Consider the following 26,898-nt stretch of genomic DNA (forward strand, 5'->3'; position numbering starts at 1 on the left):
GACCCTCCCTTCTAGGGCTTCAGACTGGATTTGAGACCCTTGAGTTGAAAGGAAATTTGAAAAATCAAATTCCTTTTGTAAGCTGCCAAAGTCCTGTTCTCCTGGCGGGGAGGCCCCAAGCATCTTCACCTGGTACTTAAGGACTATTTATCAATCACGGGGACCTGTGATAAAACTACTTGCCTGGGAAACAGCTCACTTATTCCTGCAGACCTTCCTAGAGTTTTCATGCCCTGTGCCCAGATTTGGGGTGCAGAGAGGGTGAGATGGTGGAGCCACCCCGGCTTTCAGGAGCCACCCCGGCTTTCAGGAGCCACAGACTGGGGGGTAGTCACGTTTGGTGGACAATGACTAAGGCACGTGAAGAGGCCCTACAGGGGCATGAGAGCCCCCAGATATGAGGGGTAACTCGGAGACCCACCAGGACACGAGGAAGAGCCCGGAGAGGAGAGGAGAGCAGAGCAGAGCAGAGCAGAGCAGAGCAGAGCACATGCCCCAAGCAACAACACCTGATGTGCAAAACTTATACTCTGAAACCTGGAAGATATTCTTTAAAAAAAGGAAAGATCTAAATGAAATGGAAAGACATCCCATGTTCATAAACTGGAAGACTTAACATTGTTAAGACACCAATATTTCCCAAAGTGATCTACAGAGTCAGTGAATCCCTCTCAGAATCTCAGCGAGCTTTTCTGCAGAAATTGACAAGCCGATCCTGAAATTCAAATGGAAACTTCAAGGGAACTAGGGTAGCCAAACAATCTTGAAAAGGAAGACCAAAGTTGTAGGACTCACACTTCCCGATTTCCAAACTCACTACAGAGCTACAGTAATGAGGGCAGTTTGGTCGTGGCATAAATGGGACACACAGATCAGAGGGACAGAACTGAGAGTCCAAAAATAAGGCCTCTCATTTATGGTCAGTTGGTTTTGACAAGAGTGCCAAGACCATCCAATGGGGAAAAGAACAGGCCTGTGAACAAAGGGTGCTGGGACAACTAGATACCTCTACACCACAGAATGAAGCTAGTTTCCTCCTTCATATTGTACACAAACACTACCTGAACTGAATCAAAAACCTAGAGGTGAAAGCTAAAACTATAAAACTCTTAGATGAAAACACAGGAGCAAATCTTTGTGACCTTAGATTTGCCCATTGTTACTCAGTTATGGCACTAAAAACACAAGCCACAAAAGAAAAAAATAAATACACTGGACTTGATCAGAATCAAACATTTTTATGAGTCAAAGGACACCATCAAGAAAATAAAGACAACACACAAAATGGGAGACAAATGTATCTGAGAAGGGATTAATACCTAGAATATATAAAGAACTCTACTCAATAATAAAGAGATAAATGACCCAATAAAATTTGGGCAAAGGATCTACATAGGCATTTCATAAAAGACGATACAAGTGAAAATGACAGACTGTAGGAAGTGTTGGCGAGGATGAGGTAAGTCAGAACCCTCATACGACACTGGTGGGGATGTGAGATGGCATGGCCACTTTGGAAAACAGTCTGGCAGCTCCTTCCACGGTCAGACATCGAACTACCACATGACCCGCAACGCCATTCCTTGGCGCATACCCAAGGTCAGTGAAAATCTACGTCCGTAAGGAAAGCTTGAACCCGAATGTTCAGGGCAACACGATTCATATAGCTGGAAAGTGGAAATAGCCCATAGGTCCACCATCAGGGGCTGAATGGGTAAATCAAATGTGTTCTAAACAAACAACGGAATATTATTTGTCCATAAACATGAATGACACACCGACGCACGCGACACCACGGAGTGAAAGAAGCCAGTTACAAAGGACCACATGTCGTGTGATTCCATTTCTATGAAATATCCGGAACAGGCAAATCCATGGAGAGGGGAAGTAGATTCGTGGCTGCCCAGGATTAGGGAGTGGGAGCAGGGAGTGACAGCCACAGCATTCAGGGCTTCTTTTTGGGGTGCTGAGAATATTCTGGAACCAGGTAGTGATGATGAGTGCACAACACTAAAACAATGAAAACCATTGAACTTTAAGTGGGTGAACCGTATGGCATGTGAATGATATCCGAATAAAGCTGCTACAAAATCAAAAAAAGAAAAACACAAAACAAACAAAGAAACCTGCAGAACCCCAGCAGGCCCCGAGAGTGGCCCCCAGCTCTGGGCTGCCTCTGAATGTGGGGACCCGGGAACCCCCACAGGCCCTGGGGCCAAGCTCCTCTCCACGTGTTGCTACACGGCTCCCAGGTTGGATATTTCTCACGGTGAAGGCCCGGGGACAGGGAGCCAGAAGCCATCTGCAGCTGGGGTGGGGGGCAGGGGAGCCTGGAAGCCATGCAGCAGAGATGGAGGCTCCCACGCTCCAGGGCCAAGCTGACGTGACTAAAGCTAAACAGACCCCATGCCACAATGGGGTTACTGCTAATTCTGTGCAGTACGCTGAGCCCCTCGCCGGCCAGCGATGGCAGCCGTGGGGAGGGGTGGTGGAGCAAGCAGCCCCAAAGGTAATTTGCACACGGAGTTTATAAGGCCCCTCAGCTCTTTTTAAACATATGCTTCTCTGATTATAAACAGCTGATGGCTCACAAGATTCAGATTTTCCAGCAAGGCTTCCAAAAAAAGATTACACTCCGAGCAGAGAAAGGTGACCGGGTGCTTTGCTGCTCTCCGGCAGCTGGAGCCGCCCCTGTTGCCAGGCTCTGAGCATGTCACATCTGTAAAACGTTTGCTGCCATCGACATGTCCCAAGGAGGGCTTTGGCCCTGACCGTGGGCCTGGGGAGGGAACGGGGTGAAGGAGACAGAGCCCCCATCTCAGAGGGATCCCCTCCCTCCTCGGAGCTGAGGCAGCATGGACCCTCCACCTCCTGCCTCTCGTTGGGGGCCAAGGGCTGAAACCAGAGGCTCTGGGACGAGACTTTCGCCACTGCCCGCCCTGTGTGTCCCCCGAGGCCTCTCTACCAAGCCCCTTGGGGGTGCCGCCTGTGCCGGCTCCAGTTTCCACTGCCCACCCTGCTTGGGGCTCCGGGGTACACTAAGGGAAGGTAAGAAGGCAGGAGAGGAGCACGGAGCAGGAGAGAAATGCCAGCGAGGACTGAGGGCCCAAGTGAGACCCCCCGAGGCATCACCTTGCCCAGTTCTGCGGGGCGGCGCCGGCGGTCGGTGGTCAGCCGCCGACCTGGGGGAGGAAAGGATTCTGCTGAGGACCACGTCCAAGTCAAGCCTGCTAAGTGACTGCTGCTGGAGTGAGCTGGGCCAGGGAGAGAGGAGACAGTCCCCCAGGCCTCCCCAGCCATGTCAAACAGAAAGTCATGTTCTGGGGGAAGAAACAACGAGCAGGGGTTCCTGAGTTCCATGATCTTGGTCATCTGTTGGGGCATCTGGGGAGCAGGGGCACTGACCTGACGGGCCTGGTTCCTCTGGGGTTGGGATGACCACACTGGCCCCTGCCCCCCACCAGGCACACTCGGGTTCAGCGCCCTGGAGACCAAATGTGGGCGAAGACACTCACAGCTGCCTCCTGCCCAGCAAGCACCGCGTCCACACCAGGACTGCCCTACCCAGCCGCGTGGCCGCTGGGCTGGCAGTGGCCATGTCCCTCACACTGAGCCCATGTGGAAGAGCAAGAAGGGCAGACACACAGACAAAGCCCAGCTCTAGCACTTGTTACCTGTGTGACACCTCGCAAGTCCCTTGACCTGGCTGTGCCTCAGTTTCCCCATCTCCATGGTGCGTTGTGATAGGATTAAACAAGTTATTGTCCTAAAGTCCTTAGAACTGGGTCTGACGCAGTGGCCACCCTTAGCTGCTGGTTAGGTAAAACGACCGAGGCTCCCTGCATGCAGAGTCCCCAGCCGCACCTACGCATGGCTCCTCTCCGTCCCAGCTGCTCTGAGAGCGTCACAGGGGCTCCGAGGGGGACGTGCAGGTGGACGGCCCGGAACGCCAGCCGGTGAGCGGTGAGCGAGGCCTGGGAGGCAGCGGCTGGGTCTGCGGGGGGTCTGTGCCGGGCAGGCACATAACCGGCCTGGGGGTCTAAGGAACTTCACCAATGTTCACCACTTCCACCTTTTGTTTCAGTAGATGCTGAAGAAGCAGAAACGATCTTGCCGGAAAGCTCCAGCCTTTCCCAGAGACCTAGGGAGTGCAGAAAATGGGAGGGGCTTCAGTGCCGCGCAGGCCAGGCCACTACCACCCCAGCATGCCTGCTCCCCTCTCACTGTGGCGGACCGATGCAAGGGCTCATCCGTGCGCCCGGGCACAGAAAACAAATTAGGGACAGAGCTGGCTGTCAAGACCTCCTCTCCTGGGTCCTGATCATGTGAGAACCAACAGGCCACAGCTGAGGACAGGAAGCTGCACCCATGGGAAGCAAAGGGACAGAGATGCAGGTACAACTGCCAGCCTCTGAGAGCCAGTGCGGGGAAAGGGTCGCCTATGGCATGCGGTTCCCGCCTGCCCCAGGTCTGTGTCCTCCAAGGTGGGCTGGGGACAGACCAGCGGGGACCTACTCACAGGACCTAACACCCTGCTGCCCGGGTACCCTGGAGGCTGCCTGGTGAGGAGGGGTCCCTGGTCAGCAGCCTCAGGAGAGGCAGGCATGGCCCCTCAGGCCTACCCGTGTCCCAAAGAACTGGATTTGGATGTTACAGTTGGTGGATTATACTCCAGCTGTCAGCTTCTCCCAACCATAAGCACATTGTCACAAAGTCACCACCCCCCCTGCTCAAACCCGACAGCTTTCTGCTGCCCAAAGACCACCTACTGAGTTGAAATTGCTCATGTCTGGGAGTGGGACCTGCACAGTGCTGTGGTTCTCATGGACGCCCTAGGTGAGAGCCACGGGCCTGGAGGACAGGATTCAAATTTTGAGAGGGCAGAACTGTGACATGCTGTTGGTCACAGCACCGTTTCGCCCAGGGCCCAGATACCACTTTCCCAGAAGTAGCGAAAGCTGCTAGGCAGGCTGAGACCTCTCCTCAGAGGGCTGGCGTGGGTGCCAGGATTGAAGCGGGTGAAGGAGGCTGTATCAGCTAGCTACCACCAAGTAACAAATGACCCTACAATATCACAGATTAAAGCAGCAGACACTTATTATCTCACCCGGTGTCTGAGGGTCAGGAACCCAGGAGTGGCTGGGTGGTTCTAGCTCAGGGTCTCTTGGGAGGCTGAAGTCTGGGTGTTGGCCAGGGCTTTGGTCATCTGATTGGGGCTGGAGGGTCCATTTCCAAAATGGCTTACTCATGAGGCTGTTGGTGGGAGGCCTCAGTTCCTCACCTCATGGACCTCTCCACAGGGCTGCTTGAGTGTCCTCATAACATGGCGGCGGTTTCTTCCAGAGTTGGCACGATCTCAGTGAGAGAGCATGGAGGAAGCTGTGGTGCCTTGTATGATCTGGGCTGGGAAGTCACTCTGTCACTTCCACCATATTCTATCGGTCAGAAGCAAATCACTAAGTCCAGCCCAAGCTCAAGGGGAGGAGATTAAAGCTCCACCTCTTGCAGGGAGGAGTCTCAACGACCTCATGCACAGATCTTAAAACCACTTGGCTACACGGCACCCCTGTCAGAGGGCCCTTTCTTCTCATTCCTGTCTTTTTTGGTTCAAATCACATCCATCCTCTGAGCCTGCCTGGCTCAGTTAGGACCCTGTCATTCGGTTCTCTGAGGCCCCTCACAGCCAATCAAGGTGTGCCCACGGCTCACCAGCGGCCTGGTGGGTTTCGGTGCAGTAACCTCACCCTCTACAAGCACAGACCAGGGATATAGTGGGCTCTCTACAAATATCTGTCCTCACCACCAATATCATTGAGGGCCCTTCCATGATCAAACACAATCTATGATCACCAGAGTGATGAGATGGGGCTTCCTGCCTGATGCCTTTCCCAGAACTTGAGAGATACTCGGAAACACTTTCGGGGTTGGCCCTGGGAGGCAGAATCCTCAAAGGTCTGGGCCCACCCAACCTGGAGGGCTAGGGAGACTGTGGCAGGTCTGGGCAGGAAGTGGGGAGCACACAAGTGGGGGGATGGGAAAAAACTGCCTCTGGAAGATAGAGGTGGAAGCGGAGCTTTCGGCAGTGGGTCTGGCAGGGCCCAGCTCACGCTGCTTTCCCACCCCCATGCCTGGCACCCACGCCAGCCCCAAGCAGGTGCTCAGGAGACAGCTGCTGTGTTAACCCGCATCGAAGCTGGGGCTCTGGGAGAATTGGGGTTGGCTAACCAAGGCTTGGCTGTGCGACGTCCAAATGTATACACACACAGCACAGCTGCCCTCTTGATGGGGAGTGGCCCACACCACATGCTGCCACTCACCGGGACCCCCCTCCCGTCTGGCCTCGGGTTACTGCTGACCCCAGTGCAGGGAAAACCAAATCTGCTGGTGAGGGAAGCCTAGGGCCGGCCCTGACGCAATGAAACCATCTAACGGCACTCACTCCCCCATCACTGCGTTGCCATGCTGCTCTTGGCGCAGGGGTGCAGTGGGACCCAAGGTTGTCCTGGAATTAGGACCACCCCAGGAGGCATAGGAACCATGTTTTTCACACTTGCTCGCCCCGAGCCTTGTGCCCCACCCCAGATCCTGGGTGGCTAAGCCAGGGAAGGTACCCCAGGGGGTAGCCACGCAGCTGGATGGAGGAGTGGGGGCTGACTGACGTACACAGGTTTCTTAAGATCTGACTTGTCTTAACCTTCTTTCCTAACCAGTCCTCGGGGCTCCCCCTCGCCCCGTGCCACAGAGTTCCGCCAAAGCTGCCTCCAGTGGGGGCACCGGCCTGGCCACTTCTCACGCCTCCTTAACCGCCACCGTCCTCCAAGCCTCCTGCTTCTCCCTGGGCATTGGCGCGTCTCTCCACAGCACTGCGGGGCCCAGTGCCTGCCCTTCCTCACCGAGGTGGGGAACAGAAGGCAGGGAGATTTGGGGGACAGGAGCTTCGGGTGGGGATGTGAGGGTATGCCATCTGTGGGTGCACACGTGCTGAGGGAGAGCAGGGAGTCGTTGTTAGGCCAGAGCCATTGGGATGGAGGGGAGGCCCAGGTGGAATGCAGGTAAGGGAGGCATGCAGAGGCCAAGGAGGAAGAAGGTTCCAGAATGAGGACATGGGAAGCAGGGTCAGCAGAGACTGTCACTTCAGGGTCAGTGAAGAAGCCACTGGACAGAAGGTCACGGGAGTCACAGAGACCTCACCCAGGACAGCTGCAGCGGTGTGTGGGTGAATGCGTGTGTGCCAAAAACTGCACTGAGGGGGACCGAGAAGGGCCGCTGGTGCTGGGGACACGGAGAGAGTGGTGTCGACTGCCAGGGTCGAGCTATGAGCGGGCTTCTTGGCCACTGCAGCAGCCACTCAGGGGTACCCTGGGCTACGCTGGGCTCCTGTGCCCCTCCAGGACCCTGTCCACTTCAGAGAGCATTGTGGGGTGAGGGCCCTTCCCAGGAAGACAGCGCTGAGGCAGCCACGTGGCCTTGCATCAGAGGGAAACAGTTCTCTGGAAACCTGGCTGAGCCTGAAACTGCTTCCACCCTCAGCCTCTGGGGCTGGGGGGCGGGGCAGTGGGGGATGAACTGTGGCCCAGAGAACCCCTCAGCCAGAGCCTGCCACGTCCCTCACTCAGTGTGGGGCTCCCACCCCGTCCTTTTCTCTGGCCTCGCCCAGGATGGAGGAGGGCTGGTGTTTTCCCCTGGGGATACCAAGGGGCTCTGGGCCCCATCTGCACTCCTGTGCTGGCAAACGCAGGACAATTAGCTCAGCAACTTCCTCCCCTAATCCCCCACCCCCATTCTAAATACCTCGGAATCAAGAGAAAAGCCGAGTGGACGTTCTGAGCCTAATTCTCTTCAGCTGTGCGTGCGTGCGTGCGTGCACTCGGGTGCAGAGGCCTGCGAGGGAAACTTTTGAACCCCGAATATTAGTGCTGGAGGGAGCTCGAAGAACTTTAGGTCAGCCCCCGCCACGTACAGATGAGATAAACCAGACGTCCTATGTCACACAGGGAACCGGGGGAGAGGCCACCAGGTGCCACGGCTCTCCGCCATGCACCCACCCCGCCATCCTGCGCCCAAGGAGGTGACAAGGGCCAGGCGCCACATCTCAGTGCTTCCAGGACCAGAGAGCCCCCAGGCTGCTCTGGGCTGGTGAGGGACGCCAGCACAATTGAGAGAGGAGCTGGCTGTGTCTGCCACCCCTCCCGAAATTCTGCCAATGTGCCCAAGGCCAGCTCCAGGCGCCCCTCCCAGCTTGCTGGGCAGCCCCCAGTCTGCCCCCGCTGGCCTGGAGTCCACCCAGTCTCATAAGCTTCTCCAGCCAATTCCCACATGTCTCTTGTCTCCCGCCGAGACAACAAACCCCTCTCAGTCTCGGTCTGTTTTCCTCTCCATCTCCCCCAAAGGACTAGAGAAGAGGCGGGGTGGGGGGGGGCACACAACAGGTGTGCAGGGGCCGGCAGGCGGCACAGGCTGATTGACGGCACCCCGTGTGCTGTGAGGGGTGAGGGGTAAGGACTTGGCCCATGTGTGACTCGGAGCTATCCTTCCTGACAACTGTGTCCGACTGGACAGCAGTAGGTTCCTTGGCCTGGCGGAAGCAGGGCCCATGGAGATGGTCACACAAGGACACCAAGATACAATGCCCACAGGGTTTCACAGTGAGGGTGTCCCTCCAGAGAAAACCCGTGTCCAGGGTCTGAGGGTAGCGGGGTCAGTGGAGCAAGCACCAAGACATGACAACTCACATGAAGGACTCCGGACACTTGCAAGATGTGTCTCCATCCAAGTTCACAGTCAGAACCCACATTTTGTTAAGTACCACGTCAAATCAACTCACAATTTTCAAAACCAGTTTGTTTTCAAGATGAAATTCCAATCAACACCCTTTGTGACTCTCTACTAGGAGGTGGTCACCACTGTAAATGGACATGCTTTAGGTGGCTTTTCATCCCACAGTCCACATCGTTGGCCTGAAGACCAAAGCCAAACCCAAAACAAAAGGTTTGGGGAAAAGCTTGTGTTCATGAGTGAGGACTAGGTGTCAAAATGCTGCTTCCAAACGACGCAGCTGAGCAAAGCAACCCAGGGACACACGGGCCCTAATGAAGAGGAAAGTCCAGAACGCTGAACATTTCCCGTCTGTCTTTCCTACTGGAATGAAGACCCCACATCGGCAGGGCTTTCGCTTTTGTTGAAATGTGTGAAATCGCTCTGAACACCTGGGCCCCAGGGAGGTAGAAATGGATATACCTTGGGAGTGTCCTGGGAAGAGTCCTGGTCTCCCACAGAAGGATGGGCGACCACGGGAGGCAGAGATCTGAGCCGCGTGACACTTCTCATGGCCGCGAGGACCAGGGCACTGGTGCGGTCGCAGTCAGCCCCATGTCCCAGCACTGCTTCCCTATACGGTCGCTTGTTCTCATCCCAACATCTCCACGAGGCTGGCAGCATCGCTCCCACCTTCCAGGGAGGGGTCAAGCATTGCAGAGTGCGGGCCAGAACCCAGACCCTCCCTGTCATTTTTGGCCAGCGGCGAGTGGTAGTGGTCACCCGGTGGGAGTGGGGAGAGGCAGGCTGGGCAGGCGGGAAAGTGGGCAGCTGAGAACCTGCCCCGAGAAGGCAGGGAGGTGGTGGCAACACAAAGGACTCTGGGCTCCAAGATCCTGGCACATACCCCATTACCCCATCAGACTTCACTTACAAAACACAAGTTCAAAGATAAAATTATTAAGAATTTCAAGATGGTGAAAGCAGAGCATTAAGTCCTAAGTCTGGGGTCCTTGAGGGAATGGGGTCCCATGTGATGGTAATGGTTATAACCTGCCTCTGGGATAGGCAGATGCCAACAAAACCGAGCCAGGTGGCAAGGGTGGCAATGACCCTCTGAATCAAATGCCCCAACCCAGGCTTGCTCTCCGGCCTTCCTGTGGGCTGGGCAGGGAGTGGGGGACCACCATCTGGGCATCGTTTCTGAAGGTCCGAAAGCAAGCTGTTGACCCCTGAAAAGATGCCATCGTTTCCCCTTTGTCCTCTAGGCTGAACCACAAACAAAAACCCGACTCAGTCATTTTTGGGGAGATTCCTAGCTCTTTGTAGACATATTTCAGGCAAAGGCAGTTGAGATGAATGGCCTTGGTGCATACTTGGTGGTGGAGACCAATGCTCTCTTGGCTGGCTCCAGCCTCCTTTTTCCTCCCTTGTTTGAAGTCAACCTTGGGTGCAGGCGGCAGGGGGACAACTTTGAGAACACACTGAGAATTCTACATGCCAAAACCATTTTGCAATTAGCCTGGAAGGCCCAAACTGCCCCGGACTTTCTGGTAAAGCCTCAGCGGAGTGAATGCACTATGAGGACAGGCTTCCTGACTGCTGTTTGTTTGCTACCGATCGCCAGTGTTTAGGGCAATGCCTGATACACAGGAAAAGCTCAGTAACTGTGCGAGATGGGTGGATGAATGGATGGAGGGGTAGATGTGTGGGTGGATGGGTGGGTAGGTGCATGGATGGATGGATGGGTGGGTAGATGTGTGGGTGGATGGGTGGGTAGGTGCATGGATGGATGGATGGATGGGTTGGACGATGAATGGGTGGGTGAATGGATGGGATGGATGGATGGATGGATTGGATGGTGGGTGGATGGGTGGATGGATGGATAAATGGGTAGATGGGTGGATGGAAGCATGGATGGGTGGGTGGGTGAGTGGATGGATGGATGGATGAATGGATAGATAGGTGAGGTGGATGGACGATGGATGGATGGATAGATGGATGGATGGATAAAAAGGAAAACAGTCAAGGGACAGACTCCCCTCCAACCACAGGAGAATCAGGAGGAGGAGGTCAAATGCAGAGTTGTCAGGGTTGAGGTGGGAGGCTGACCACTTGGGTCACCTCAGCCATTCCACCTCCCACAGGGTAACCTGGGCAGGTCCTGGAACCTCCTTCAGGTGCCCTGCTTGTTAGAGTCCTGGCAAATCCCTCCTTCCCAGGTCTCCCAAAGACCGAACAGGACGTCTTTAGCAGAGCCTCTGCCACGGGTCGTTCTGAAAACACTGGCCACTGGGCGATTCCAGCACGCGGCTTCACGCGTATCCGCCCTCGTGGACTCAAAGGGTAAGGGTCTGCAGCGGGTGGCCGAGTGATGCAAACAGCCCGCGGATTCATCTTGGGGCTCTGGGCGTCACACGGAGGAGTGGCCGGGTTCCCCGGTGGCCCGGGTCAGCCCACAGGAGAATAGGCGACTGGACCCAAGACGCCGTGGGTGGACGCTGGGAAGGTGGGGGGAGGGGGCGGCGCCGCCTCCAAGCCCTGGGCAGACGGGGAGGGGAGCGGCACGTGGCGCTAGACTCGCCTGGCCAATGCAAGCCCGGATGGCATCGGCAGCAGCCCCTCTCGGCCAATGGCAGAGCGCGGCACTCCACTTGCCGCGGCCAGCCAATCCTCGCGGCCGCAGGCGGCAAGCAGCCCCTGCGGGGCTATCCAATCAGCGGCAAGTCTGCTGCCACGTCAACCTGGGTCTGGGCACCGCCGCAGCCGCTGCGCAGACGATCGCCGCGCCTGCCACGCGGCACGCGGCTCAGTCCGCGCTCCGCAGTGCGAGCTTCTCGCGGCCGTGCCCGCCACGCGCGGCACCGCTCCGCCTGCGCTCCTCGCAGCAGACTCTTCTCACCTCCTTTCAGCGCTCCAGGCGCGGTGCGACCAGGCTGCGCGGGACGGGCGATCACCGGTGCTCAGAGGTGAGCTCCGCGGTGGGCGGTGGGGGTCGCTGCGGTCAGCGGCTCCGGCCCTCTGGGCCCGGCCTCGCCGGCGCGCTTCACTCTGCGCCTCGTGGAGAGCCGCGCTGGGGACGGGGGTCAGGTCGTGGTTCCGAGTCGGGGATCGGAGTCAGGGTGTGGGATCCGAGTTCGGATCGGAGTTCCACGTCGGGAATCCGCCGCGTGCTTCCGAGTCGTGCTTCTGAGTCGGTCGGCGGGTCAGTTTGGGGGTCGGGGTTCCTAGTTCTGGGTCCGATTTCGTGTCTGGAATCCGCCTCAGGGTTGAGTCGGGGATCCGACGTTCAGCGGCCCTGGCCTGGCGGCAGGAGTCGGGGTCCCCCCCCCCACCACCAGGGCTGCTGGTGTGGAGCCCGGGGTCGGACTCGGGTCTGGCGTCCGCCTCGTGCTTCCCGGTCGTGGTTCCGAGGCGGGGATCGGAGTCTGGGTTGCAGTCCGCCTCGTGGTTTTGAGCCTGGGTGGGAATCCAGAATCCGGGCCAGTGTCTGGAATCCAAGCTGGATCGAATTCCGCGTTGGGAGTCTGTCTCGTGCTTCTGCTTCGTGGTTCTGAGTCAGGAATCTGAGGGTCAGCGGCCCCGACGGGGCGGGGGGAGGCGTCGGGGGGCTGCGTCCCGGCTCGGATTCCGCATTTGGAGCCCACCTTTGGGTCCTGATTCCCGGGTGGAGAGTCCGCGGTCCTGGTGCGGGGCGGAGGCTCCAAGTCCTGAGTCCGGGGTGGGAGTTCTGAAGGGGGATCAGAGTTGGGGCCTGGAATCCGTCTTGTGGTTCTGACTCCGGGACCCGAGTAGGGGTCTGGAGTCGGTATCTGGAGTCCACGTTGTGGTTTGGAGTCACGGGTCTGGGGTGCTGGCGCGGGGGTTTGTTTAACGTCCAAGTTGGGATCAGAGTTCCCAGCAGGGGATTATCCCAGTCGGGGGTCTGAGTCTGGTCTGGAGGCTGCTTGTGGAACCTCCTCCAGATTCTGAGTTACGGGTCTCGGTGGGGGGTCACAGTGGGGGATTGGGGACTGGGATTGCGATTGGAGTTGGGGCTGGGGGGCCCCGAGTTGGGGCTGAAGTTGAGGTTTCTGTCGGGGTGGAGATTCCGAGTCACAGAGTGGTCCTGGGTTGGGACTACAGGCCCTGGTCCTGTTCGGAGTTGGTGACTGGAGTTGGGTCTCAGTCTGGGCGGCAGCCGTGGATAGCCCCGTGCTCACCCCCACTCGCACCCGCCCTCTCAGCGTTTCCAAGGCAGGTCAAGTCGTCTTTTCTGTAAAATGGGGCTGAGTGCCTTCCCGAAGGGCTGTGCTGGCAGGAAAGGGATCAATTCAGCTGCACGGAATGGCTCCGTCCTAGATTGACTGTCACAAAATAGAAAAGCATTGCTGATGACAGTGATGTCCACATCGGAGATGCGTTTCCCGGTCCCTTTTCTTGCTGCTCGGCCGGTGCTGGACGGAGAACTCCCAGGAGGGACTTTTTTTCTGTTTTGTTCTCCCCGCACCCAGCCGGAGCCTGATACCCAGCCTTGCTGGGGCTGTACTTGCTGAAGGAAAGCAGGCAGGCAGGATTAACCAGATTGCTACGGTGTCTCAAATGATCCATTTCTGCACCTGTTTCCCAGAGACTCACTAGGAGAAAAAATTAAGGATTGGGTTGCTTGATTACGGTTCTATTTTAATGTTTCCAAACATGCTGAAGAGAAAAGTGGGCTGTTTCAGGATTTATGCTCCAGCTAGAGGGATCTTTTTAAATTACAAATCAGAACATGTCCAAATTAAAATAAGGAGAGCACAAGAAAATTGTGAACTATTTCCCTTATGGACATAGATACAGGAGTCCCACGTACAGCTTTAGCTAACCGAGTCCAAGTACATTAAACAATTCTTAAACAAGAGGGATTTCTCCTAGGAATGCGGAGATGATCCATATCAGAAACTCTATCCGTGTAATTCACCGCAGTAAGAGACTAGAGGAGAAAAACCATATGGTTCTCTCCACAGACGTAGAAAAATTATACGACAAAGTTTAATGTCTGTGTATGGTTTTAGGGAGGGGGCGACACCCCTTAGCCAGAAGGGAACTTCTCTAACTTGATACAAGCTGTATACCAAAACTTCACTTTTCAGCAAAGTTAATAAAGAAACCCAAAGCGTGTCTGCCCCTTTAAGATAAGGAGTAGGCCCAGGACGCCATCCCGACCGTCCCCTAACACGAGAGAAGGAAATGGAGTGCAAGGAGAGGGCCAGAGGGAGGGAGAGAACCGCCAGTCATAAGATCGGCTACATCAGGGCTTTCAAAAGGTTTGGGTCTCAGGACCCTTTGTGCTCTTAAAAACGACTGAGGTCCCCAAAGAGCTTTTGTTAGCATGCACTCTATCTGTTGACTGTTACCGTCTTCGAGGTTAAAATTGAGAAACGTTTAAAACACAGGACTATACAAGCACGTATCCCAGTGGGCTCACGCTGCCTTTGGAAAACTCTAACTTTGTGAGAGTAAAAGCAGAAAAGGCAAGTGATGTCTGGGGATTATTAGGGAAACGGTTCTGACCTCACATGAAAGGGGCTCAGGGACTCCTGGGGTCCTCTGACCACATTTTGAAAACTGCTGAGCTCTATGGAAAAGAAATTTAAGGTTTTAGAACTAAAAAGAGACTTCGCCAAAGTTTTTGGATATAAGAACTATGTATAGTAAATCCTCACTTAATGTCACGGATAGCTTCTGCGACTTTTAAGAGAACCGGCGTATAATGAAACCAGTTTTCCCACAGACTAATTGGTACAAACAAGAGCTAAGTTTCTAGGCCTTATGAAACCACGTCCATCGAGCGGAAATTTTGTCCAAGGACGTGCTGCACTCCCACCCCCCCACCTCCCAAGCTTTTCTTATTGCCAATAGTAACTAAAAAGTACAAGAGAAGTTAAGGTAGCAATCGCAATGGCAACAAAATTTGTATCAGGTCTAGGGATTAACAAAGCAGACATTCATGGAGAAAATCTGAAAATTCTATCGAAGGCTATATAGGAAGGAAGATCTTTTGATAAGGACAGAGATTTTCTCTTGGATGGGGCAGCTTAGCATTAGAAAGATGTCAGGTTTTTCCAAATCTGTAAATTCAGTATAGCTCCGCTTAAACTTCCAGTTGGAGCTTTTGAGGAACTTGTCAAACATATTCTAAAATGTCTGTGAAAGAAAGAGATCTATAAACACCAAGTGAACTTTGAAAAAGGAGAACAGAGAAGGCCTTGTGCCCACAGCTCGTGGGGCATACTCCAAGCCTTCTAGGGGAAGGTGGCATGAGATAAAGGTGGCGCCATGTGTCTATGGGGACTATTTAGAAGATGATATTGGGAAAATTAGCCCTGAATGGAGAAGTAGAAATGTGGGCTCCTCCCTGACCCGCTAGAAAAAGCAGGCTGCGGATGAACTAAAGATTTCAAAGTAAAAGGTACTTGATGTTTGTTTAGTAAAAGAAGACTACAAAGAATTTCACGGCCCAGGGTGGCCTTGAGGTCTTAAACAGGGACCAGAAAACCCCAACTTGAAGACTAATAGTTATGAACTTGAATGCATACAAGTTAAGTATTTCTGTTAAATCCATCACAACAAAGGTCAAAACTATTTCCATAACACTGCTACACATGAGTTGCCTACTTCACCCTCACTCATGTTACTTTGAACCAGGTTACAGGTGACCAATTACAAGCTATTTGAAACAACTAAAACTGATAAGGGAACAATAATTGAAATCTACTAGAAAGTTCTGCAGATCAATAAGAAGATAGGAAACCCAAAGGACACTAATTGGCAATTTGCTGGAGGTTTAACAGGTACATGAAAAGGTGCTCAAGGTGGTCAGTAATCAGTGAAATGCAAATGAAAGCAACAGATAGTCTTCATATGAAAAGAATGAGAACGTACGATAATGCCAAGTGTTGGCAGAAACCAGGAAACAGGCCTCCCCTGCGTGCTGCAGGTGGGAATGGAGACAGGTAAGGCTTTCTGGAGAGCCGCCCACCACTTCTTCCTCAAATAAAATATTTAATACCTGCAACCCAGCAGTTTCCCTCCTGGGTAAACAGCTAGAGCGGTTCTCACCAGAACAACGAGGGGCTGTGTGCACGCTCAGCGCAGCCCTGCCTGTGGGGGTGGGGGTGGGGGTGGGGGCTGGCACTGTGGTTGGAGGAAGGGCTGGATGTACACTCCACAAAATGGAGACGTGCAAACACGAGCGCAGAGCGACAGAAATGCCAGACAGAAGGAGGGCCTCAGCACACGGCTCTGTATTGAAATTAAAATTACACCCCCCCCCCCCCAGACGTGCTAGAAGATACTCCGTGCATTACCAGGGCACATGCACACGGCGATATAAATAAATTACACTGGTGCAGCTGTCTCTGGCGGGAGGGGTACAGGGCTGGAGAACGGGGATTAGATGGAAAGGCAGGGAAAGCTACAGAGCGATGCCTCCCACGGACCCTTACAGGGCAACAGTGTTTCATGAACTCAGGGCCATGATTTAACCCTATGACCTGTTCAGCAGAGTCCCCAAAGCCAAGAATGAATGAATGAATGAATGAACGAACGAACGCATGTCCCATCACTCCCCTGACGGCACTCCCTAGTGGTTTCTATGTCCAAGAAATAAAACTCAGATTCCATCAGGTTTGACAAGATCTGCCCTACTCTCTGTCCTCCCTCACCAGCCTTCTGCCTATTTCTCAAACCAGCCACGTGCCTCAGGGCCTTTGCACCAGCCACCTCTGCCTGGCTCAGCCTTCCCTGCGATTGTGACAATTCCTTATCATCCTTCAGGTCTCACCTGAAAGGCCGCTTGTCAGGGAGACCTTCTCTGACCTGCGATTCCAGTCGGTTCCTTCAGGCGCTTGCTAGGTCAGTACTATGTTTCAAGCCTCTACAAGCACAGGCTATGCCACGGAATTGTCTAGTTCCTTAGGCATCCACTTATTTGTTGCCTGCCTGTCTCCTCCACCAGAAGGGAAGCCCCATGAGAGTGCATCTGTCTTTTCCACAGGGTCTGCTTGGCGGGTGCGTCATGCATTTATTTTCAATCGCTTCATTGATTTGTTGAATGAAGGAAGAGGCCAGGCCAAGAAAATGTGCATCTATTTTCTAAATGCAGTGAGAAAGTAAGCAGTGCGTGAGGGCCCTGGCCCCACAGGCCCGGCTGGTGACATTTGAGGCCGGGCCGTTCTTTGGTGTGGGGGGCTGTCTGTGCGTTGTAGGATGTTTAGCAGCCTCGACCCAGCAGATACCTGTAGCACCCCCACATCTGTGATAATCAAAAACGTCTCCAGACAGTGCCTTATGTCCCCTGGGGGATGGAGCACCCCAGGTGAGGGCCCCTGCCTGAGACCAGCTCAGGGGACTGGATGGTGTCCGCGCTGGCCCTTTAAATGAAGCCAGCCCTGGCCTGCACCCCTACCACTGCCAGCACCCAGAGCCTCACTCAGTGAGAGAGACCCTGATGCAAGCCTGGCCCGTTGGAGCGCCCCAGGGGTATGAGGTTGGCAGGTGCCTCAAGTCCCAGGGCCCTGGGGCTGTCACCTAGGGCTGTAGTAGGAACTGGCCTGCAGCTGCAGTCCCCACGCTGCTTCTGGCCCCGGCACCCATGGCCTGTCTGAATTAGAGGTGGCCTGGAGAGAGGTTAGTGCAGACTGACGAGTGAGTGGTTGCCCGTGGACTGTGGGTCCAGAAGGTTTGCAATACGCTCTAGGAGAGAGGAGGAGGAGTGGAGGGGCCTCAGAGCAGGCCAGTGCGGGAGGAGGGGGGAGCCTCCAGCACTGTCCTTCCTCCCCCAGAGCCCCTCAGCCCGCGCCACGTTCCTCCCTGCTGGCGGCCGGCCCGGCAGCACTGGGTTGCTGACGGGAGCCTGGATGACCCGGGGCTCCAGGCGGATCCCCCTCACCAAGCCCAGCACACACCCATCCCCCTCCTCCAGCTCCGTCTGCGAAACTGAAGCCTTTCCCTGGGAGCCTTTCCTCGGGCTGGGCCAGGCCCTTGTTTGCAATTTAAATGTGGCCTCATTGTGGAGGAATCTTTGCTCCGAAAAGCTCTGGGCTGGGCTCACGCTCCCTAGCAGCCGGCCTCAGCCAGGAGAAGAAACTGATCTAATAGGCCTTTCTCCCGCTAATTGTAGCAATTAGTGTCATAGAATGGGGACGCCCTGGGGGGCCAGTGCTGGGCACACAAGCCTGTTCCCAGCTCCTCAGGCTGCTGCTCCGACAGAGCGGGCCCCACCTAGGTCCTGGCCAGGCGGCGACGTGGGGGTGGGCGTGGGAGAGAGGACTGGGGCTGCTAGGTGCTCAGGGCAGTTGTGGCCAGTGTGCACTTGGACCGGTCAGCCCAGCGGCCACCCAGGTGACATGTGACCCTCCCAGAACAGAGCCTGACTGGAACAAAGACACAGACCGTGTCCAGGAGTGCAGAATGAGGGACGTTGATGGCGGGACAGAAAGTAGTCTTGGGGCTAATTACTTTTATGGAGTGAGGAGCCATTTCCCCGCATGGCCGAGCGGAGCCCTTTCTCTGCCTTCCCTTCCCTCCACGAGGGAGCGCCTGCCCTGACTCACTCAGCAGGCTTAGGGAGCCCCGTGCGGCCGGCGCCCTTCGGAGAGGCTGCAGTGGGCCCCCGCCAAGCATGTTTGCACCACACGCACGCCACACGCCCGCTAGTGACAGAGGCCACGGTACGTCTGCCATCCACACATCACTTTCCCAGGCAATGAATTATGTCTGAGAGTCAGGGCAGCAGTCACTGCCCCAGGTTTCAGATGTGGTCATTGAACAAACCTTTGTTGAAAACTCACCGGGCACCAGACACTGGCCCAGGCAGGGATTAGACAGGAGCGGGGGTGAGTGGCCCTGCCGTCGTGGGGCGTGGGGCCCAGAGGGGAGAGAGACTACCCAGCGTGGGGGTGGTGTTTCACTGCACCCGCGGAGGCCCATCGCAGGAGCCACCTGGAAAAGGGTCTGCTCCAGGAGTTAGTCTGGGGTCCCGGAAGCTCACTTGGGGATGATGGGGGGCGGGGGAAGGGGGGAGGGGCGTCGGGTGGAGGGAGCCCGTGAGCTAACGGGACAGAGAGAAGCCAGGCATCTGAGCTGCGGGAGACAGGAGGAGGAGGAGGAGAGGCCAGGCCAGACAGGCCACACTGCCCCTCAGGACTTGGGGCTTGTTCCTCGCGCCCTGAGGGTCACTGCAAGGTCTCCTGCAGGGACTGACCCAGTGGGGTCTGCACCGTGAAAGGAGCTCCCCCCTCTGAGTAGAGGACGACTGGAAGGGAGCAGGGGCCTACCCGGGCAGAGGTGCAGGGCACAGAGGGAAGCAGGACACTGCCAGAGGTGTGACGTCAGCCTGGCGTGATGGACTGCTGTGGGCAGCTGGGAGGGAGAAGTGTAGGGAGTGAAGCTGGGGTTTCCCTTGCATGGCTGCAAGGGCGGGTGGCAGGGACACTTGTCGAAGTGTGCTTGGTGGTGTGGAGTGGGAGATGACAGAGGCTGGAGAAGGGAGCTGTGGGACGGCTCACCCGTCCGGAATGTGGGTCTAGAGGCTGGAGGGCCAGGCTGGGGAGACATTTTGGAGTCAGGGGCCCACAAACAATGACAGAAGGAAGCTGCGGGTGCCAGGGAGCAGTTCAGGGAAGTGGTTTGGAGAGAGAAGCCAGCCCCGCACAGGCCCCCAGGAACTCTGGTGTCAACCGCCAGGCCGGGAGGGAGAGCCTGCACAGGAGACCAGGACAGAGCCTGGAGACCAGCAGGAGGGGAAGTCACCTGCCTAAGGGTCATGGTCCCTGCAGAGGCTAGACTGGGTGGTACCTGTGCTCCTGGCACTCTGACCACTGGCACTGAATGGCCACCGGCCTAAAAAGGGCCCTGCTGGGATGTGCCTGCAGCGGGTGTGGCTCTCTCTGCTGGCCACCTTTTCCCAAGACAGACAGGAGGGGCCCCTGGAATCAGGGCAGCAAAGAGGGGCTCCCTGTGGCACGTGCGGGGTCGACTCCCGCCAGGAGGGCTCGTCCTTGCTGAGCTGTTTCATAACCTGAGAAGGGAGGAAAATCCCCCAATCTTAACACGAAGGCAACAAGCTGAAAAATGGCCTTGAATAGGCTGAGATGAGAAAACAAAGAGGCCATCGACATCAGAGTCGTGGAGGGGGCAGGGAGTATTGGGGGACCCCACGCAGACAGCAGTTTCTGGGTTTCCATGCCCAGACCCAGAGACCCCGCCGGACTGGCTGGCAGGCTGCGTCCAGGGGGCCCCGCGGCCCTCCGTCCCAGCCTTCCTAGTTAGCAGTTCACACAGGCTTCAAAGGCTCCAAAGGGGTTAACTGCAGAGCCGCCTCCTCCTCCGCTGGCTAAGCTTGCTAATTTTTAAACGCAGCTGAGCTGAGCTGAGCTGAGCGCCCCTCCCAGAAGGCCCTGAGCGGGACGCTGCACAGCCCCCACCCCTGGTTGCCAGGAATCCACGTGCATCTAGAACAAAGACTCCCGGTTCCCTCCCTCACTCAGCTTGTTCTGATGCCTAAGCCAACACTTCGCCCAAGCCCCTGCCCTCGTCCAAGCCCGGTGGACTTTACCGCACGGCCCTGCCTCCCAAAGAACCTTCCAGATGGACTCAAAGGGGCTGGGACCTAGAGCCAGGCTAAACTCGGATGGAGCGCGGCTGGGACTCCTGCGCTCCCAGCAGTGGAAGCCGTGGCGATGGGAGAGTGTCCCCACAGCCTGAGGTCCAGTCTCCCCTCTGACCCCCTGAGGGCTCCAGTGTACACACCCCGTTCTGAACCCCCCCGGGGTGGGATGAAACCCCCCTACAAGTTCTGACAGCTCCCTGCCCCCACATGCTCTCACAAACGCCCACGGACATGCGTGCCCAGTGCATGACCTGCTTCCTGACGAGGCCTGGGGTTCTGTCCCCTCTTCATGTCACTTCTTGCCCCACTCTTGGCCCCTGAGGCACCTTCGTGATGGAAGCCGAGACCCCACCAGGCCCAGTGGCTGTTCCTAAGCCTCCGCTCTCACTCTGCCCGACTCCAGGCCCCTGGGAGCCCTGCTCTTCTCCGGGTGGAGAGAGACCTTTCAGTACAGGCACATGTCACACGCAGAGCAGCCACACTGGCAGCAGCAGCAGAGCCCCTTAACTGCGCACCGCCTCAGTTTCTTCACGTTTCACTTCATTCTGTCCTCTGGACAGCCCTTCAGAGAGGAAGCACTCACTGCCCACATGCGCAGACACAGCCCAGGGCAGCTTGGCCGCACACAGCCACTCGCCTGAGGCCAGGGGCACAGGGTGGCCCCGTTTAGCTGGGTCTCTCAAGCCCTTGTCGGGCCCCCTGTCCTCACCTTGGAAGAGACAGAGCCACCATCAGCTATGCTGGAGAGGCAGGCACAGTTCCCCGCCCTGGGCCAGGCTGAGGCCTGACACTCTCAGGGAGGGCAGCCTGGGTCCAAGAGGCCTTCCCCTCACATGCAGGGGTGGGTGCCCAGAAAGGTGCCCTGGGAGGGCCAACTGGCCCCCTGATAAGGCATCGCTTCCCTTCTTGCATGGCTGCTAGGAACCAAATGCCACCCCCCAGCTTCCCATAAACATGAGGGACTGTGCCCGGCATGGGGGCAAAGGGCAGCTGCCCCTGGCGGCCACTCACCCGGCCCCAGCCTCCTCAGCAGGCTGCGTGCCCCACTGCCCCTCTGGCTCTTGCTGCCAGGGCTCCTGGCCACTTGCTGCTTGTTTCATGTTTGAGAATCCAGAAGACACCCCTGCAAATACACTAACACTTCATTTACTGTTTCATCATTCATTCTACCCGTCCTGTGTGGGCCAGAGCTTGGCCCTGGCCGGCAGAGGGGTGTCCTCTGTGAGCTCCCAGGCTGGCAGACAAGACAGGCCAGCAGGGGCTCTGAGTTGGGAGACATTAGCTGGCTGGGGCAAGGCTCCTTCTGGGCTAAGGAGGGAGGGTGGTTCTCAAAACACTTTCTACCCTCAGGCTCTCCGAGGACCAGCCAGTGCCTGGGGGGTGTCTGGGGGCATGTGTCCTTGCAGGCAGGGCCGCCCGTCCCCCACTCTCCCCATTTCTTTCCCAAGTGGAGCTTCTTCCCAAAGCCATCAGAAAAGACCTCAAACTCCGGGGGTGGGTGGGTGGGGGCGTCCCAGGAGTGGCACTGAGTCCCCTGGGAGGGTGGGAGATTATGTGCAGGGGCTGATAGGACCTTCCCAAGGGCCTGACTTCAAAGCTGCTGCCTCCCCTGCATCAAAGTCAGCAGGCTGAGCTGTTTGAACATTAAAAGGGGAGGGGCAGCCTCCCCAGTCACCTGCATCTGGCCTGCTTCTCTCCTCGGTCTCAAAGGCCTTCCTGCCCTGGCAGGTGGGGGCCAGACCACCCTACTCCCTGGCAGACGAGCCACTGTGGGAGGAGGAGGAATGGCTCCCTGCGTCTCAGGGCTCCAGGGTCCCGTCCTGGGCCCAGCTTTCCGGGTCACTCCTTGTCATTTCCTTAGAGCTCTTTTGTAGAGATCTTACTTGCCCTACAACCCCCACGGTCGGGGGTGGGACAGAATGCAGGACCCCCCAGCTCAGCTCACAGCCTTGTTGTGTGATCTGGCTTGCCCTGCCCTTCTCGGGCACCTCTCCAGAGGTCTGGGCTCTTGGGGAGGGGGGGGCAAGGGGCTGCAGCAGAGAATGTAGGTGTGGTGTGGGGGGACACAAGGACAGCAGCTCCAGGCCACCTGATGTGCATCCCAGCTCTAGTGTGGACAAGGCGTGTGTCATCGGGCAGGTCACCTAATCTGTGTCTCATTTTCATCTGTGACCTGAAATGAAACCCAGCACATACTACCTCCTGGGGTTACTGGGCTGGTTAAAGGGCCAACTTAGGCCCTGTATTCAGGCGAGTGCCTGCTTTGGGAGCAGTATGCGTGGGAATGGTGGCACAGGGGCCACCCAGAGCTGCGGCTGCTGTTGGTGCCAAGCCCGGTGTCTTGTGAATTGGTGAGGGCACACGCGGAGGGAGGGACTACACAGAGGGCTGGCAAATGGCAGCAACACTGAAGCCTCGAGAAGCTCCCCCAGGGGCCTGCAAGCGACCCACGTGGATCATCGGAGGCCTCAGTTTCCTCTGCGAGACAGAGGCTGATCGTGGCGCCTTTCTCCCCATCAGGCAGCACAGGCGGGAGAGCCCTGGTGGGCTGAGGAAGACCCTCCCTGCCCTCCCTCAGCTCTGTGCTGAGGCTGGGGTTTTTCCACGGCCTCCTTCCCCACCCCTCCCGCCAGGTCCCCAGCCTGACCCCAGCATACCCAGGCCCCAGAGGCGCAGACTGGTTGCAGCCCAGCAAGCGAGCAAAAGCGTGTGTGTGTGCCTGTGCCCAGAGGGCTGCTGACCCCTCCCTCACACAGGCGACATCAAAGGGAAGCAGGAAGCAGTGGGCCCAGCTGACCCCCAGCAGGCAGAAGTGCAGTGTCACAGCGCGCAGCCTGGGGCCCAACTGCTGGGGATTTTCCATCCCACCAGGATTTCCGCAGGACACCCCTAGTCCGGCCTTTGAGGCTCCTCAGGAACCAGCAGGGACAGGGCAGCTCGGGAGCGTGGCCAGGGGCGCAGAACTCCCGTCCTCAGTCTCCCCACAACTTGCAGCTATTGGCCCAGCACCACAACACTGTACCCTGGGCTCAGATCTGGCCCAGGAGGAAAGGCCATGCATTTTGCAAAAGGCCTGAGAAGAATGGAGAAGGACCCTGCCCCTCTCCCACCAGCCGCACCTCCTTGACGGGTGGGGGGCCAGGGCCACGGAGGAGGCTGTTAGGTATGGGGAGAAGAGCGCACGGAGAAGAGCCCTAGGTTCCTGGATGGCCCTCCTGAACACATTGCTGTGGCCAGTGCAGGCCGAGTGACACCGTCGGCAGGCCCACGGGTGTACCACGGACCAGAGCCTAATGCAGAGTGCAGCGCGAGGCAGCCCAAGGCCCCCAGGCCTGGGCCCCCAGCACACACGGCACTGGTGGGAGGCCCAGCCTCAGACTCACCAGTGTCACCTGCTAAGGTCTACTTGCTATGCCCTGCTCAGGGCATTTGTGCCACTCTGCGTCCTGTCCTCCTAGAGCTGACACTGCCAGGCCTTCGCCCCAAACTCGTGCTCCCCCTCAGCAAGCCGGGCCAGTCCTGTCCTCGCCCTCCATCACCAGGAGCATGAACCGGGCCCTGTGTCGCCAAGGCCCTCCTGGACCTGGGTTGCCTGACACACACCAGGGCCCTCTGGCCAGTGGGAATGGCACCTACGGCCCTTTGGCTGTTCTGTGCTTGTGCCAGAGGGGAGGCGTTGTATAGCTGGGAGTCGCCGGTCACAGGCCAGCGACGGCTGGGTAGGACATCCCACCCGTGAACGCGGGTTTGCCACCAGGCGGGTCCTGTGTTTGGTCCAGGTAGCTATGCTCTGTACAGCTCTGCGCTTGCCCTAGGAGCTGATGCGCTCACTCGTGAGTAGTGCTGGCACCCGGGCCCCATCGGGTCACAGCAGGGCTCCTTGCAGGGACATGCCGCCTGGGGCTGGGGGCTGTTCCAGGCCACGGATGAGACTACACTGGGGGTGCACAGGGGTGTCTGTTGGGGGGAACTGTTTCCATACAGTCACGGAAACTTGACAGGCAGGGGTTCTGGGAATGGGGGTTTGGGTCACTTGGTCAGGGGTTGAGGGGCACACACCCCACTGACACCCTGGTCAGGCATGGGGGTGTGGTCTCCCCCCATCCCCTGCCCAGGCCAGCAGCTTTGCTGGGGTAGAAACGTTTATTCTGTGCATCAGAGGGCCTGATGGTCACACAGCCAGGCTGGAGCCACTGGGGGCGCAGGGGGAGCAGGATGGGCAGGCACAGCTGTGTTCTCAGGCAGCCTCAGAAAGCCCTGGAATGAGGGGGGTGAAACAGGGCAAAGACCCACACTTCACGTCAACCTACACCTGCTCAGGGCTGGTCCAGCACCCTTCTCTGCTCCCCCCATCTCCCAGAGTGAGCCCCCGCCCTCCCGCTCTCTCAGGAGGAGCCTGAGGTCCAGAGTGTGCAGGTCTCCCACGGTACCCAGCAGGCTGATGGGAGACTAGGCCAGAACAGGGCAGGCTCATCCAGAGAACGCGTGGCCTCCCCTCGCCCAGGCGATGGCCGAGACCTGTTGGGAACAAGGCCGGCTCACTGCCCGGGTGTCCTGTTCCTGGGAAGGCCAGACTGAGTCAGAGCAGCCGGAGCAGGGCTGCTCTCCACAAGTCCCTGACCCCCAACTCAAAAGCCCGAAGCCCCCATGGGGCCTCCAAAATTCCAGTGCCTGAGTGGGAGACCGAGGGGGCCCATGACTTCTAGGTATGGGCTTGGCCCCTCCACCCCATCACGGGTGACGCTCACTGCCTCGCATCTGTGAGCTGTAGTTACCCGTGTGGTGACCCACTGCAGTGGGGCCAGGGTCCCATGCCTAGGTGACTAGCCCACTGCTGCGGGCCGTCAGACTGGAGCCATGCTGGGCTTCTGGAGACCCGGGGTTCAGGGTGCTGTTCCATGGGAAAGGGGATCCACTGACTCCCCTGTCCAACACCAGTGATGTGGGTGGACCCCTGAAGTGAGTCATGGCTGGGGTGGGACATGTCCTGGCATGTGTGCGCTGAGATTTGGGGAGCGTCACCTAGAGGACTGAAGGGGACCCTCTCCAGGTAGCCCCTCCCCGGTCTGATCAAGTCTGATGATAAGGCCCTCCGGGCCGTAGGAGCCCCCTCCCCTGCTCCCATCGTCTGTGATTCTCACAGGTTGTCCCAAGAGGTGCACATTTTAAACCCAGGAAACAAGAATGCCTGAGAGGCCGGGAGGGCGGGAAGCTCTGAATGAAAAGCAGCAGGACTTGAAAAATGGAAAGGCTTTCACTTACTCAGTCACCTGGCGCAAACATAATGTGCTGTGTGGATTAGGAACACAAACCTACTTTCTGATTTAGAGAAGATCTTTGCAAAATGGAACCTATGTCTCGGACGGCTCTCTGGAGGGGGCTGGTCCCGGGATTGCCCCAGCTGGCAGGAGACACCCCTAAGCCCGTGCCTGCAACTGGAGCAGCTGGGGAGGAAGCAGGACCTAAAGCCTCCCCTCCCCTCGGAGCTGGGCAGATGAGGGCCAGGGGCTCCCCCCAGCCCCCAGCTCCCAGCCCGCCTGTGGAACCTAGTCACCTAGGAAAGCTCAGCCTCAACTCTGGTGCCAGAGACAAGGGGCATTCTCTGCTGGAAAGTCACTTCTGGGACACCGAGAAAGCAAGTCTATTGCTTTTCTAACACCTAATAGCAGAAAAGGAGAAAGAGAAGGGAGGTCAGCTAGAAAGTTCTGGAACATAGTCTGTCTACCAGAGGAGCATGTTTACAAATGAAAGAGAATGCTGCTGGGAGCTGAGGACTCGTGGGGACTGAGCCCACGTGGCCCCCTGTAGTTTGTCTTGAGCCGGCAGCTGGCCCCGGGCCCTCACACACACACCTGGGCCACCTCACAGGTCACTCCGCCATAGTCATTAATGGACAGCTGGCCTGTCTCCTGGCAGAGCCCCACCAAATACCCCCATGGGCATTCTCTCCCTACGCCCAGTGTGTGTCCTGTTCGCAGGGGAAAGGTCCCCTTGAGAGCTGGCGGGAAAGGTTCCCGAGTGGCGGTACCAATAAATGAGTTTCTCCGGACAACGTCTGGAGAAAGGGGAAGGATGAAGTTAGCTGCTGTTGGCTAGGGAGAGACAGGGTTGCCGGGGAAATGCTTCTAAATGGAAAGAAACAAAGGCAGTAACCAGCTTTTGTCATACTAGGAAAAACATTGTGGAGACATTTGGCCATCTTCGTATCTGAGTTGGAAGAGAGGGTGCCGAGTGTGGGGCCAGGACAGGATTCTCACAACGCTGGGGGCTGAGATTTGGGGACACGGGGCCCAAGCAGGGGCTGTGGGGTGGACCCGGTCATGGCGGGGTGGGGGTGGGAGGGAGGGAGGCTCCCGGAAGCAGGGCTGAGCAGCAGGTTGGGTTAACAGCGTGTGAAGCGGGCGGCCTCCGTCAGTACCCGGACTCCTCCTGTTATAAATCTCTGCCTGTCCTCAGCAGTTCGAAATGTTTACTCTGAACTAAGCTCCACGTTTTAACGAATCAGATTT

The 26,898-nt window shown here is 57.1% G+C and overlaps 1 protein-coding gene and 2 long non-coding RNA genes across 5 annotated transcripts in view; 1 reads left to right on the top strand and 2 right to left on the bottom strand.

The window, feature by feature from the left end:
• KCNQ1 (potassium voltage-gated channel subfamily Q member 1) overlaps positions 1 to 26,898 on the bottom strand; it is a 307,298-nt gene that overhangs the window by 125,233 nt on the left and 155,167 nt on the right. The gene's annotated exons all lie outside the window — the stretch shown is intronic.
• On the bottom strand, positions 1,219 to 10,912 carry LOC141572306 (uncharacterized). The gene is made up of 2 exons (XR_012497682.2): positions 5,282 to 10,912; positions 1,219 to 4,141 (listed from the first exon to the last, which is right to left on the bottom strand). It is a non-coding gene; the product is annotated as an uncharacterized LOC141572306 (long non-coding RNA).
• LOC109435666 (uncharacterized) overlaps positions 10,953 to 26,898 on the top strand; it is a 58,280-nt gene continuing 42,334 nt past the window's right edge. The window contains exon 1 of the long non-coding RNA XR_016018447.1: positions 10,953 to 11,723. This is a non-coding gene — a long non-coding RNA (uncharacterized LOC109435666). The remainder of the gene's footprint in view (positions 11,724 to 26,898) is intronic.

Source organism: Rhinolophus sinicus, chromosome 14 (assembly GCF_057876585.1).
Source record: "Rhinolophus sinicus isolate RSI-liver-muscle chromosome 14, RSI-T2T, whole genome shotgun sequence".
In the NCBI taxonomy this organism is placed as follows: Eukaryota; Metazoa; Chordata; class Mammalia; order Chiroptera; family Rhinolophidae; genus Rhinolophus; species Rhinolophus sinicus.